This window comes from Procambarus clarkii, chromosome 88 (genome assembly GCF_040958095.1).
Source record: "Procambarus clarkii isolate CNS0578487 chromosome 88, FALCON_Pclarkii_2.0, whole genome shotgun sequence".
NCBI lineage: Eukaryota > Metazoa > Arthropoda > Malacostraca > Decapoda > Cambaridae > Procambarus > Procambarus clarkii.
Window position 1 is genome coordinate 14,439,532 of NC_091237.1, and position 14,660 is coordinate 14,454,191.

The following is a 14,660-nucleotide window of genomic DNA, read 5'->3' on the forward strand; positions in this document are numbered from 1 at the left end:
TCAGTAGCTAACTCTACAACAACATCCTCTCTCCCTCACACACGACTTGATCATGGGCCAGGACGGACCGGAACGTCGTCGTCTCTTCATCTGATGAGTGGTTTGGTCATCATATCTTCAGCCACGTTAGACTCATCGTCTGCTATGATTCAGAAAAAAGTTCTCACTCTAGTTTACCATCATCAGCATTCCTCAATATTGCTAGTGTATGTGCCATGTTAATTGCCCGAAATGGGTGCTCCAAATCCGGATGGGCAGGAGATGGGGACTTTAAGTCGCTGACGACCTGTCGGAGAGAGAGAGAGAGAGAGAGAGAGAAAGAGAGAGAGAGAGAGAGAGAGAGAGAGAGAGAGAGAGAGAGAGAGAGAGAGAGAGAGAATGGAACGAACATTTAACTATTTTCTCACTTTATCCTGCGAGGTGAGTTGAGGAGGTTGCTATAACAACCTCACACACACACACACACACACACACACACACACACACACACACGGCTGTGTATTATCAGAATCTTCAAGTGTAATCTTGTAAGATTATTACGTTCTTTAAAACTCAGAACGAAATGATTTCCCCCAGAGCGCGCCAAGTCATGTTTTGGTTCACCAGTGTCATGAACACCCGCAAGTGCGTGATCTGAGTTCTGAGTGACTAAAGAACTCAAGTTTTGTCTTCTGGGTGGCAGCGTGTGGCAGAAAGATTGGGTGACAACGTCTGGCAGGAAGATTGGGTGACAACGTCTGGCAGGAAGATTGGGTGACAACGTCTAGCAGGAAGAAGATTGGGTGACAACGCAGGGCAAGATTGGGTGTAGCCGGTGGCAAGTAGTGGGTAGCAGGAGTGATTAAATACCAGGCCAATGGGAATATCTTTCAAGGATTTCTTTGGAGTGAATATAGTTTAATTCGTCCTCCATTCAGCTGCCACCTTCTACTAGGTTACCATTCTACACGTGGCTATTGTACTCCCTCTGGCTTCCATTTCTTGCCTGCTGCCCTTCTCTTGCCTGCCATCCTCCGTACTGACATCACACGACCACGTGCTTTTGTTTACATGCACAATATAAACAACTCAACACTGACGTCACACGACCACGTGTTTTTGTTTACATGCAGAATATAAACAACTCAACACTGACGTCACTCGACCACGTGGTTTTATTTATATACACAATATATACAATTCAACACTGACGTCACACGACCACGTGTTTTTTGTTTACATGCGCAGTATAGACCACTCAACACTGACGTCACACGACCACGTGATTTTATTTACATACACAATAAATACAATTCAACACTGACGTCACACGACCACGTGTTTTTTGTTTACATGCAGGGCTGGGAGACAAGGGTTTCGTCATTAACCTCAGTTTTGAATTGTATGGAATGTCGGTGGTTCCAGCGTTCATGATGCTAATTATATCACCTACTATCACCCAACACATGTTATTACTCAACACATGGTGTCACCCAGTACCTATTATCACCCCAACACATGTTATCATTCAACACCTGTTATCACCAAAAAACTTGTTATAACCAAACACCTGTTTTTCCAACATGTGCACAGTTCTGGCCATAACACCTGTTAACACAGTTATACACATGTGCTGAGTACAACACTGTACATATATGTCAGTACAGATGTTCAGAACAACACAGCACACGTGTGTGTGATGACAGGTGTTGAGTGTAACACATCTGTTGACAGTGTGTTGAGCTTGATCAAGACAGGGTACTGCACATAAATTATCACATTAATAATATGCCAATCAGCAGCTCAGTAACACTGACCAACCGCTAAATATGGAACAGGCTTGCTAATTTATGAAACCAAAAATAGTACCGAGCAAATTAAGGGATGAATTGTTTCAAGCGTAGGTTAGACATCTATATATATGAATAAGTTTGGGAAGATATAAACACGAGCTGCCTCGTGTGGATCAATAGGAGCTGCCTCGTACGGGTCAATAGGAGCTGCCTCGTGTGGGTCAATAGGAGGTGCCTCGTACGGGTCAATAGGAGCTGCCAGGCATAGGGCAATTATTCTCTTGTAGTGTCATTTATATTCTTATGTTCTTAAACAGTCGATATTATGGAAACTAACGGGGGTAAAAACAGAAGAAATTCTAAACCAACAAAATTTATATTGAACTTGGATATTGTACCTGCCTGCATTCAGACCCCTAAATCAGCCCCCAGCAAAAGGGCTTTAGGGCTTAAGCCCTAAACCGGTCCAGAGCCCAAGCCCTGAGCGGCTTAGTTAACAATAACACAGCCTTCAAGCTGGACATGATAGTCGAGAGAGTACAGCATTAGGAGTGAGCTTTTAAAAGGCATTTGGAAAGGGAAGCTCTCAGTATTTTTTTTTTTCGCGAATGTAAAATTTTTACTCTAGAATGTGAGAAAGCCGTGAGTAGGTTTTTGAAATGCATTTGTTTAGGGGGGAACACAATATTATTTTTAGTACAGATTCAACAAATGGTAAATGTTTTTATATGGCGGGTAAACGTTTATTATTGTTACTGTATAAACGTTTTCGGCGTCTCGCTGTATTTTATGCCATGAGCTTCACTTCCGCCTTTGTTGACATTATCTGTTAGCTGAACGAATGTTTTAATTTATTTTCCCTTCAAATTGGGCTCATTGGCTAAAGGGGCTGTGTGTGTGTGTGTGTGTGTGTGTGTGTGTGTGTGTGTGTGTGTGTGTGTGTGTGTGTGTGTGTGTGTGTGTGTGTGTGTGTGTGTGAATGTGTGTGTGTGTATTTACTATTTGTGTCTGCAGAATCGAGCTATTAGCTCTAGGACCCCGCCTTCCTAACCAATCTATTTCTCCTCTATTATATCTACTACATACATTTATCTATAACACACACACTCACACATCCCCAGGAAGCAGTCCGTAGCAGCTGTCTAACTCCCAGGTACCTATTTACTGCTAAATAGGGGCATCAGGGTGAAAGAAACTCTGCCTATTTCTTTCCGCCTCCGCCGGGAATCGAACCCGGGCCATTAGAACAACGATCCCCAAGCGCTGTCCACTCAGCCGCGAGGCCCCCTGTGTGTGTGTGTATGTGTTTGTGTGGGCGTGTGTGTTCCTATATTTCTACTATCCAATCTGTAAGGAGGATCGAACTTTAGCTCTTGGATCCAGCCTTTTCAATTGCCGGTTATCTATTACAACGATTCCAGACCTATTTTTATATCATATGTACTTTTGAATCCCCCCCCCCCTCTCTCTCTCTCTCTCTCTCTCTCTCTCTCTCTCTCTCTCTCTCTCTCTCTCTCTCTCTCTCTCTCTCTCTCTCTCTCTTTCTCTCATAACCGCATAATAAAGTAAAAAAAATATTAATTAGCAAAGGTGAACAAATGATTCCTGGAACTTGTGGGAATACAGCACGTAGTCCCTTGTGTACACACACACACACACACACACACACACACACACACACACACACACACACACACACACACACACACACACACACATAATTCTTTCGGCGGGATTCAATATCTTACTGTAATTTTAAGCTATGCATTCCAAGTCCGATGCCTCATTCACTGTGTCTAGAACTGTATAAAGAGCCCAGTACTGGGATGAACCATTTGCTCTAAATACATTATTAACTCTAACAGCCGTCATCATTTACAGATTGATTTAACATCACTATTTATTATCTATTTTCAACTTTTTCATACACTATCCATTTCGAAATTTAGCATTTATTTCAGTCTGGTTCACATCTGGGTATTATTAACTTTTTAATTCTATGTAATTTATATTGCTGACCTCCGGACGTATCGTACCAAAGTTAAGCTTAACTGTAATTTGTGCAGGTCGGCGTTCAATCCCCGACCGTCCAAGTGGTTGGGCACCATTCCTTCCTCCCGTCCCATCCCAAATCCTTATCCTGACCCCTTCCCAGTGCTATATAGTCGTAATGGCTAGGCGCTTTCCCCTGATAATTCATTCCTTCCTTCATCGCAGTCCTTGTTAATTGTGACTCTATATTGTGATAACTATTTCTCATTTACGGGATCACCATAGCCCGTGCTGCTTGGAACTTTTTGTTCCGAGTTGCTGAACCTATAACAACATTACCCAGCGTCCCTCGCGGCTTCAAACGAGGGAACTAAGTTAATGGTGAACCTATACAACGTGCTCACCATAGCCCGTGCTACTTGCAACTTCTTGTTCTGGGTAGCGAATCTTTAACAACAACAACAACATGGTGAACCTAAGATAGTTTTCTCAGGCGTGAAGAATGTGGTTAACTAGGTAAACATTCTTTATAGTATAAATTACCCATTCTGCCTCCTGGTTACCTAGATGCAAGCAACAGTTTGATTATTAAAAGTGACAATAATTCCTGTCTAATAATTATTAATTCGCTTGTTTAACGTATAATATGACATTACAGTATGCTCCTGGCTTAGCTTGAACAGTCTGTACACAAGTCACTTTTAACTCTGTGAATTCAATGAATGTTAACATGTATTAAGTCGTACAGCAATTATTTCCTATTTTGGAATCATGGTTATCTTTATATCTTCAATTATCAGCCTCTTTCCCTGGCTTGTGGTCAATACCACGTAGGGAGCATTATACCCAGACATCTATGATGATGGTCATTATACACAAATATGTATGATGATGGTCATTATACCCAGAGATGTATGATGATGGCCTTAACCTCTGGAGAGATTAAGGCTACTACAATAGACACATAAATCACAATAGCGTGATATATCAACTACAATGACTAACTGACCAACCAGCAAGTATACTTTTGTCCTGAACATAGTCCAGGACTACACCTGGAGCATACCTGGGCAGGGTTTCTGGAGTTGTTCGTCTTCCTCAAGCCCGGAGGAGGTTTATTAACATAAACTCTCAGTGTACATAACCAAGAAATTAGGGTAAACCTCTCTTGACCCCTTGTGAAAAGTTCTTGACCCCTTGTCAAGAATTCTTGACCCCTTGTGAAGAATTCTTGACCCCTTGCCAAGAATTCTTGAGTCCTTGGTAAGAATTCTTGACCCCTTGTCAAGAACTCTTGACCCCTTGGTAAGAATTCTTGAGTCCTTGGTAAGAATTCTTGAGTCCTTGGTAAGAATTCTTGAGTCCTTGGTAAGAATTTAAACCTCTGCTAATAGGTGTCATTTTTCTCCGGGTGTATTTTTTCAAAGTTTCTTGCAGAGCAATGAGTTCAGAATTTTCTGGGGTCACATGTACCTCTAAATCGCCTTGTCTGAGCAACATGCTCGAGGTATATAGGTAACAGACCTTGCAGTGAGGTTCGGGTGATGTTGCAACACGTCTAATGAGATTCAATTCATCAACTTACCTGAAAACTGATATCTTTCCTGGGAGCGGGAGTGACGAGCCATCTTGACCTAGTCACATATACAGCCTCGTACTCACATGTGAAGTTCTGCAAGCCGTTGCACACCCGACTCCAGCCAGAGTACACACATGCCTCCGTCGCTACCTCAGTTATCATACACCTGAGGAAGAGGAGACGAAGCAGATGATGCAATAGAAGTCAAAGTTGCAGAGGAAGGAAATAAGGGAAAAAGAGGACAGTTTAGTTGGCCCTAATTCACAACGTGTGAAGAACACGAGACATTTTCTACGGGGGGACTGCACTGCTCTGGTAATACACCAGTAAGCTGCTTGGTATAAGAGAGGCAGGAAGCTTAGCTGACCAGCACTTTCCCTTTATACATGCACCTGACGGTACATGGACCACAAGGTGACGGTACATGGAGCACAAGGTGACGGTACATGGAGCACAAAGTGACGGTACATGGAGCACAAGGTGAGGGTACATGGAGCTCAAAGTGACGGTACATGGAGCACAAGTGACGGTACATGGAGCACAAAGTGACGGTACATGGAGCACAAGATGACGGTACATGGAGCACAAGATGACGGTACATGGAGCTCAAAGTGACTGTACAGAGAGCACAAGATGACAGTACAGGAAGGCCCTCATGTCTTCCTAAAATGTCTTACCACCAATGGCTGTCATCCAGTGTCTTAATTATTAAAGTCAGTATTTCTTTCATGTTGTGCATTTTATGCCGGTAAATGATTAATTCCTATTGTCATCAGCTAAGTTTGTCTTACCGGCTCTTGCGAGTACATAAAGTGTAATACGCTGTATAACCATAAATTTAAGCTTATGTATTTGGTATGTAGACCTCTTGCCAACTTTACACATAAATCTCCATAAAATATGTCCCTTTATCCTAAGGTATATATATATTGCTTGTATCAATTATGCAATATTACCGGATTATATATTAGTTGAGCTGGTATTAATATTAAGTGGAATTGTGTGCAGTAAATATTCTTCACACTGTCTGTCTGTTTGTCTGTCTGTCTGTCTGTCTGTCTGTCTGTCTGTCTGTCTGTCTGTCTGTCTGTCTGTCTGTCTGTACAACTCGTGCTTGTGTTGACGTCTTCAAGACAGGATAAACAGTGCCTGTCTAGCTAGTACGGATCTGGACGGTCTCTAGCTCGGTTGTGTCGGAACTCAGCTCCTCGGCCCCATTTTATACATAAATACTTTTACAAATCTATCTATACGCTACATTGTTATTACGCTACATATCTATTATACATAAATACCTCTATAAACATGTACATAATTAAGTTATATTTATGCACCGTTTAGACTTTAGGGCAAATTAATTATTACTTAAGTTATGTGAACGAGTAATTTCAATTTCTTACTGTATTATGCACCCCATACCCATGCAATGGGCGGTGGTGGAAAGGTTACAGACAAAATGGGTTCAGGAATTGAACCTCATAGTTCGTTTAGTTCGCAAATAACAATCTTGTGAACCTAGTTGCACAATTGTTAATGTTACATATACATGTACATATATATATACATCCATGTAGACAAAATGCATATACATATAAATAATCTTGTTATATCAAAAGTGATTCAACAAGAGGCTCACAACAGACACTATACAAGGCACTTTATATCTTTGGTGAGTCACACAGTTACTAGTCTTGCTCCACACCCACCCAACTGGGCGGCAGCTTTACAGTCATGTGCTCCACACCCACCCAACTGGGCGGCAGCTTTACAGTCATGTGCTCCACACCCACCCAACTGGGCGGCAGCTTTACAGTCATGTGCTCCACACCCACCCAACTGGACGGCAGCTTTACAGTCATGTGCTCCACACCCACCCAACTGGGCTGCAGCTTTACAGTCATGTGCTCCACACCCACCCAACTGGGCGGCAGCTTTACAGTCATGTGCTCCACACCCACCCAACTGGGCGGCAGCTTTACAGTCATGTGCTCCACACCCACCCAGCTGGGCGGCAGCTTTACAGTCATGTGCTCCACACCCGTGACGAGGATTCGAACCTGGTCCTCATGTATCAACACCACAGTTTTCATGAGTTTTTGATCTATGTTGGAAGCGTAAAACCCGTACCTGAGTGACTCTGGCTCCAGGAGCCGCCAGAGTCGAGAGTTCTACACCAGCAGTCCAGTGAGGGACGGGGCTTTTGTGGTGATAAATTGATTGGTAAGGTTGTTGCTGGCAGCGGCCCGCAGTCGCGGATTCATCACAAACCAGCTGAGTCTGCACTTCCAGCTGGGGCAGGGACGGAGGGAGGGAGGGAGAGGGACGGTGTGGAATGGAGGGGGACGAGGAAAGGAGAGAGAGGGAGGAAGGAAGGGAGAGAGGGATCAAGGAAAGGAAAATGAGAGGGTAGGAGGGAGGGTGATAGATTAGTAGGTAAGTTACATAAGTATGCATGAAGGCACGAGAGAGAGAGAGAGAGAGAGAGAGAGAGAGAGAGAGAGAGAGAGAGAGAGAGAGAGAGAGAGAGAGAGAGAGAGAGAGAGAGAGAGAGAGAGAGAGAGAGAGAGAGAGAGAGAGAGAGAGAGAGAGAGAGAGAGAGAGAGAGAGAGAGAGAGAGAGAGAGAGAGAGAGAGAGAGAGAGAGAGAGAGAGAGAGAGAGAGAGAGAGAGAGAGAGAGAGAGAGAGAGAGAGAGAGAGAGAGAGAGAGAGAGAGAGAGAGAGAGAGAGAGAGAGAGAGAGAGAGAGAGAGAGAGAGAGAGAGAGAGAGAGAGAGAGAGAGAGAGAGAGAGAGAGAGAGAGAGAGAGAGAGAGAGAGAGAGAGAGAGAGAGAGAGAGAGAGAGAGAGAGAGAGAGAGAGAGAGAGAGAGAGAGAGAGAGAGAGAGAGAGAGAGAGAGAGAGAGAGAGAGAGAGAGAGAGAGAGAGAGAGAGAGAGAGAGAGAGAGAGAGAGAGAGAGAGAGAGAGAGAGAGAGAGAGAGAGAGAGAGAGAGAGAGAGAGAGAGAGAGAGAGAGAGAGAGAGAGAGAGAGAGAGAGAGAGAGAGAGAGAGAGAGAGAGAGAGAGAGAGAGAGAGAGAGAGAGAGAGAGAGAGAGAGAGAGAGAGAGAGAGAGAGAGAGAGAGAGAGCGAGCGGGCGAGCGAGCATACCTAGTTGTCCTTGCAGAGTCGAGCGTCGGCTCTTAAGCCCTGCCTTTCGACCACCATTAGTTGAATGTAGTAATTCTTCACTCTTTTTTCTAAACATTTAAACCTGTGAGTCGAATTGTCTTCGACAACTTCCTCGTCTAGTCCATCCCACATATTTACAACTCTGTGACTGAACAAGTTCTTGCTGACATCTCTGTGACTCGTCTGTGTTACCAGTTATGTTCTGTCGTTCTACTATTCCTTAATTTGAACAGTGCTTCTATACTTTGCCAATTCTTCTTAGTATTTTGTACATCGTTATCATGTCTGACCTCTTCCTTCATTCCTTCAACGTAGTGAGATCTAGCTTCTTACCTTGAGGTTACCTTGAGGTGTTTTCGAGTCTTAGCGTCCCCGGGGCCCGGTCGTCGACCAGGCCTCCTCTTTGCTGGACTGGTCAACCAGGCTGTTGGATTTCGAAGCTCCCTCAGTCTTTCTTCATAGCTCAGTCTCCTTTCCTCAATAACGAACCTTCGGAACTACAACGTTCAAACAAGGTTTAACACCTAACAATTGTAACAACCATTATAGCAAGTAGTAATGTTCTAATACGTCATTAAAACGTAATAACAAGATGTAACAACTTTATTACAAGTTGTAACAAGGGAATCACAGGGACCGTTACGTAGTGTGTTTATAGGACGTTACATATTTGTGTGCTTATTACTGCACTTTTTTCTAATTCTGTTATGTATTTAGTAAGGGGTACCATGCTGGGACAGCATACTCGATTAACTGATTGATGGAGATTAAGCCATCCAAGAGGTGACATGGGCATGAATAGCCCGTAACAGCATACTCAATAATGGGTCTCACGAAGGATTTGTACAACGCTCACAAGGGATCTTTATCCAAGTTGCTGAAGGATAACTGGACGTTCGTCAGTATGACATATGCTGCCCTAGTTATCCTGCTGATGTGTGCTTCTGGTGTCAGAGCTCCAGTTATGTCCACTCCTGAGTCTTTCTCCTCTTCAGTAGTTGGAAGTTGCATTCCATTCATCCTGTACTGTATTTCAGGTCTTCTTGCTCCAAATTATCTCCTCATAACCTTGCATTTGCCAGATTTAAAGTCTAGTAGCCATTTCTGAGAAGATTTGTGAAGATTGACTCGTGTGTGTGTATGTGTGTTTGTATACACTCCTCACCTTACCTTTGCTGTATATAGGGCCCGGAAAGCTCCTTTGGCTTAGCTACGGGCTCACCATAGCCCGTGCTACATGGACATTTCGTTCTGATTAAGTAAATCTAAAACAACAGGCTCCTTTGTCCAAGTTTGTGAAGGATACGCGGATGTTGGCAAGTATGCCATACGCAGCTGTTGTATGGCGTACAACATGCTAATGTGGGCTTCTGGGATCAGATCTGAGGTTATGTCCACTCCCAGGTCTTTCTCCTATTCTGATTACCCAACCACTTGGGCTGGACGGTAGAGCGACGGTCTTGCTTCATGCAGATCGGCGTTCAATCCCCGACCGTCCAAGTGGTTGGAGCACCATTCCTTTCCCCCGTCCCATCCCAAATCCTTATCCTGACCCCTTCCCAGTGCTAGTCGTAATGGCTTGGCGCGTTTCCTTGATAATTCCTTCCTTCCTTTTCTGATTGAAGAACCTGTCTTCCTTTAATCCTTGAATGTGCTACTGGTCTTGGCACTCTTGTTCCAAGCCTCGTAACTTTGCATTTGGCTGGGTTAAATTTTAACAGCCATTTTTCAGACCAGTTGTGGGGTGTGTCCAAATTCATTTGCAGTGCATCACAATCCACCCCAGTCCTGACTCTTGTCATTTATTTTGCATCATCTACAAATATTCATATGATAGAGCCAATTTCTTCTGTCAGGTCATTGGCATATATTAGAGACAGGATGGGCTCTAAAACTGACCCTTGTGGTACTCCACTCGTCATTTTTCTCCACCCTGATGCTCTGCTCTCAATGCATTTGTGTGGATGTGTGCGGGGTAGAGGTGGGGGATCGAGTTAATGGACTTTAATCATATTACAGTTAGATATTTGTCTGGGGTGAATTGAGGCTGAGTTGTACTTGAGGTGTGAGTTGTGGTTGAGGTGTGATTGGGGGAGTGGTTTATAGGTGTGGCTGAGGTGTAGTTCAGGTGTAGTTCAGACGTAGCTGTGCCTGATATGTGCACAACACTACCAGGCGGTTTCTGGCAACACTAACAGGCTCCTATGGTCACTAGTGGGTTCCTAGCAACACAACTCGGTTCCCAGCCATTCTCGCCACTTTCTAGAAAAACTAGCCCACTACTAGCAACACTTGTTGGCCCTCAGAAACCCTTATCGGCTCCTAGCACATTATAATCGGCTCCCAAGAACATCAGATGGCTCCTAGGATCACTAGTTCATTTATAGCGACATTAGTCGGGCCCTTCTAATACTAGTCGGCTCCTACCAATACTAGTCGGCTCCTACCAATACTAGTCGGCTCCTACCAATACTAGTCGGCTCCTACCAATACTAGTCGGCTCCTACCAATACTAGTCGGCTCCTACCAATACTAGTCGGCTCCTACCAATACTAGTCGGCTCCTACCAATACTAGTCGGCTCCTACCAATACTAGTCGGCTCCTACCAATACTAGTCGGCTCCTACCAATACTAGTTGGGTTCTAGCAACACCAGTTGACTTCAAGCACCACCATGCAAACTCAGCAGTTTACGAAGTGGGGAAATTAACAGCCAGTCTGCAGGGCAATCAGACACTGCTGTACCCATTTCTCAGAAACATTTAGGCTGGCCTAAAACCCAAATTTGTTGGGCCGTCACTTAGGTTGTCTCCCAAGCATATTATCCCCCCCCCCCGACCCAAAACTACAACCCCCTACCCCCCTTCCCCCCAATTACAACCCCCCCTCCTCCACCCCCTCTCCCTTAAGGCAAGTGATCCGCTGATCTAAATGGGAGTGTATAAATCTTGGTCCAACGGCCCGAAGGAAGACTACAAACGCTCGCATCCATAAGGTCGAGGTGGTCCTCGGTGTAACGCATGTCGCTCGCCTCTCCTGGAGGGTGTGGGTTAGACCCCTGTTGTCCCCTACGGACCTGAATTCGGCGCATCATGGGTTTGGAAAGACAATTATCACCGCGACATTAAACACTTCACGACATTGTGCTGTCCTACGGGCGTCTGTGTAGCGTCTAGGTGTCTGTGGAGCGTCTGGGTGTTGTCTGTGGAGCGTCTGGGTGTCTGTGGAGCGTCTGGGTGTCTGTGGAGCGTCTGGGTGTTGTCTGTGGAGCGTCTGGGTGTCTGTGGAGCGTCTGGGTGTTGTCTGTGGAGCGTCTGGGTGTCTGTGGAGCGTCTGGGTGTTGTCTGTGGAGCGTCTGGGTGTCTGTGGAGCGTCTGGGTGTTGTCTGTGTAGCGTCTGCGTGTCTGTGGAGCGTCTGCGTGTCTGTGGAGCGTCTGAATGTTGTCTGTGGAGCGTCTGAATGTTGTCTGTGTAGCGTCTGCGTGTCTGTGGAGCGTCTGGGTGTTGTCTGTGTAGCGTCTGCGTGTCTGTGTAGCGTCTTCGTGTCTGTGGAGCGTCTGGGTGTCTGTGTAGCGTCTGCGTGTCTGTGTAGCGTCTGCGTGTCTGTGTAGCGTCTGCGTGTCTGTGTAGCGTTTGCGTGTCTGTGTAGCGTCTGCGTGTCTGTGGAGCGTCTGGGTGTTGTCTGTGTAGCGTCTGCGTGTCAGTGGAGCAGACGTCCTTTTACTGAGGCAGAGATGCTCTCCTAGAGTCCTGAAGGAGTGATGTCCTCTTGCGCCCTCTCCTAAAGAGGACGTAGCACCCATGCTGGAGACCCAAAATATATAAGTGGTGTAACATGTACACAGAAAACAATTGAATGTCGTGGCCATCATAGGATCAAAAACCCGTGTCGGAACGTGCGTCGTGATGTTGAGGTAAACTTCAACACCACGTGCACTCTGTAGGTGAAACACAAAATCTTGTTTTCATTAGGTTAGGCTATCTTGAGGTTATCTTGAGATGATTTCGGGGCTTTAGTGTCCCCGCGGCCCGGTCCTCGACCAGGCCTCCACCCCCAGGAAGCAGCCCGTGACAGCTGACTAACACCCAGGTACCTATTTTACTGCTAGGTAACAGGGGCATCAGGGTGAAAGAAACTCTGCCCATTGTTTCTCGCCGGCGCCTGGGATCGAACCCAGGACCACAGGATCACAAGTCCAGCGTGCTGTTCACTCAGCTGACCGGCTTCCTAGCATACGTTAGCTTAGGATAGGACACGTTAGGTTAGGATAGGACACGTTAGGTTAGGATAGGTTGGGTTACATTAGGAAATGTTTGTTTAGGATCGGTTCGAATAAGATAGGATAGGTTAGTTTAGGGTAGGTTAGGTTAGGTTAGGTTAGGTTAGGTTAGGTTAGGTTAGTTTAGGGTAGGTTAGGATTGGATTGGAATAACGATAACGTAGAGGGATACTTAATTTTCTCAGGTCTTACCACCTTCCACAGCGCCCCTCCTGTGACAGGTAAGTCCACTACGGGATCACCATAGCCCGTGCTACTTGGAACTTTTGTTCTGAGTAGCTGAATCTAAAACAACCCTACCTGTCGTAGCGGTCACAGCCGAACCTGCTCTCGAATGAGCCAGGATGGGACGGGGGGAAAAAGGAATGGTGCCCAACCACTTTTACGGTCGGGGATTGAACGCTGACCTGCATGAAGCGAGACCGTCGCTCTATACCGTCCAATTATTACTACCCCATCACCTTCTCACGAGACAGAGGTGATAGTAATGTTACCTGTCATCTTCAACCCAAGGGACGAATTACGTCAATTTATAAATATTATCTCGTGACGGTCAGCATATCCTCATTTCTCTGTCTGTCTGTCTGTCTGTCTGTCTGTCTGTCTGTCTGTCTGTCTGTCTGTCTGTCTGTCTGTCTGTCTGTCTGTCTGTCTCGTCGCAGGTAACAGGATTCGCCTCCTCCGATCGTTATCACCGCTCGAGTAAAGGGCCTTAGACGCAACTAATTACAGCCGCCTTCTTATCCTGACACAGTTGTAATCCTCCAGCACAACCAGGATAAAGATGAAAGCTGGTGTGTAGGGAAAGGATAACAAGAGGGAGTGTCAGGATAAGATCAGGACGATAGCCGGAGGGAGTGTTAGGATTAGATAAATAAAGGATGGTTATCTTGAGGTTATCTTGAGAGGATTTCGGGGCCGCGGATGTCCCCGCGGCCCGGTCCTCGACCAGGCCTCCTCCCCCAGGAAGCAGCCCGTGACAGCTGACTAACACCCAGGTACCTATTTTACTGCTAGGTAACAGGGGCATAGGGTGAAAGAAACTCTGCCCATTGTTTCTCTCCGGCGCCTGGGATCGAACCCAGGATCACAAGTCCAGCGTGCTGTCCGCTCGGCCGACCGGCTCCCGGCTCCACCGGCTCCTCCCGATACGATAGCGACTCCTATCGTCTAACAGTTAGAAGCTTGAAGGTAAGTTTAGGTAACTCCCGCTAACAACTCTTGATGAGAGTGATCAAGAGATATGATCACTATATAAAAAATACTGCGGGAAGTAGACATTGAGGACTGTAATGAGTTAAAGTGTAACTCATTACACTTTCCTGATTTCTCTTATTTCTTCTTATTATATTTTCACTAAAATAGAAAAACTGGTTAAGTCTGTAACCAAAACTGTAAAACTTGTCTGTAATTCCCTGCTGCTTTACTTCTCTGCTAAGATTGGTGTATTGCAATGCTAAGCTTTGGCCGATGAGTGAGCATTCATGACTTGGCCCCTGGCAAGAGCTGTATAGCAATGGGAAGGGGACAAGATAAGGATTTGGGTTGGGACGGGGCAAAATGAATAGTGCCCAACCCCTTGGACGGTCGGGGATTGAACACCGACCTGCATGAAGGGAGACCAAGCGCTCTACGTCGCTCTAAGGCGTAGAGCGCTACATTACCTTACCTTTGACGAATGATTACAATTTCGACACAGTGCTTGGAGCAGCCTGTGGAAGCTGTTGTTGTTGCTCATGGACCTGCATGTTGGCAGCAAAATGTTCTGCTTGTCGGCCAGCCCTTTCCTGATTACCGGAGGCAACAGTCCCTGCTTGGTTTAATGGTGGGATTGTGTCGACAGGTGAATATCTGACTTTGGATCTAACTCTT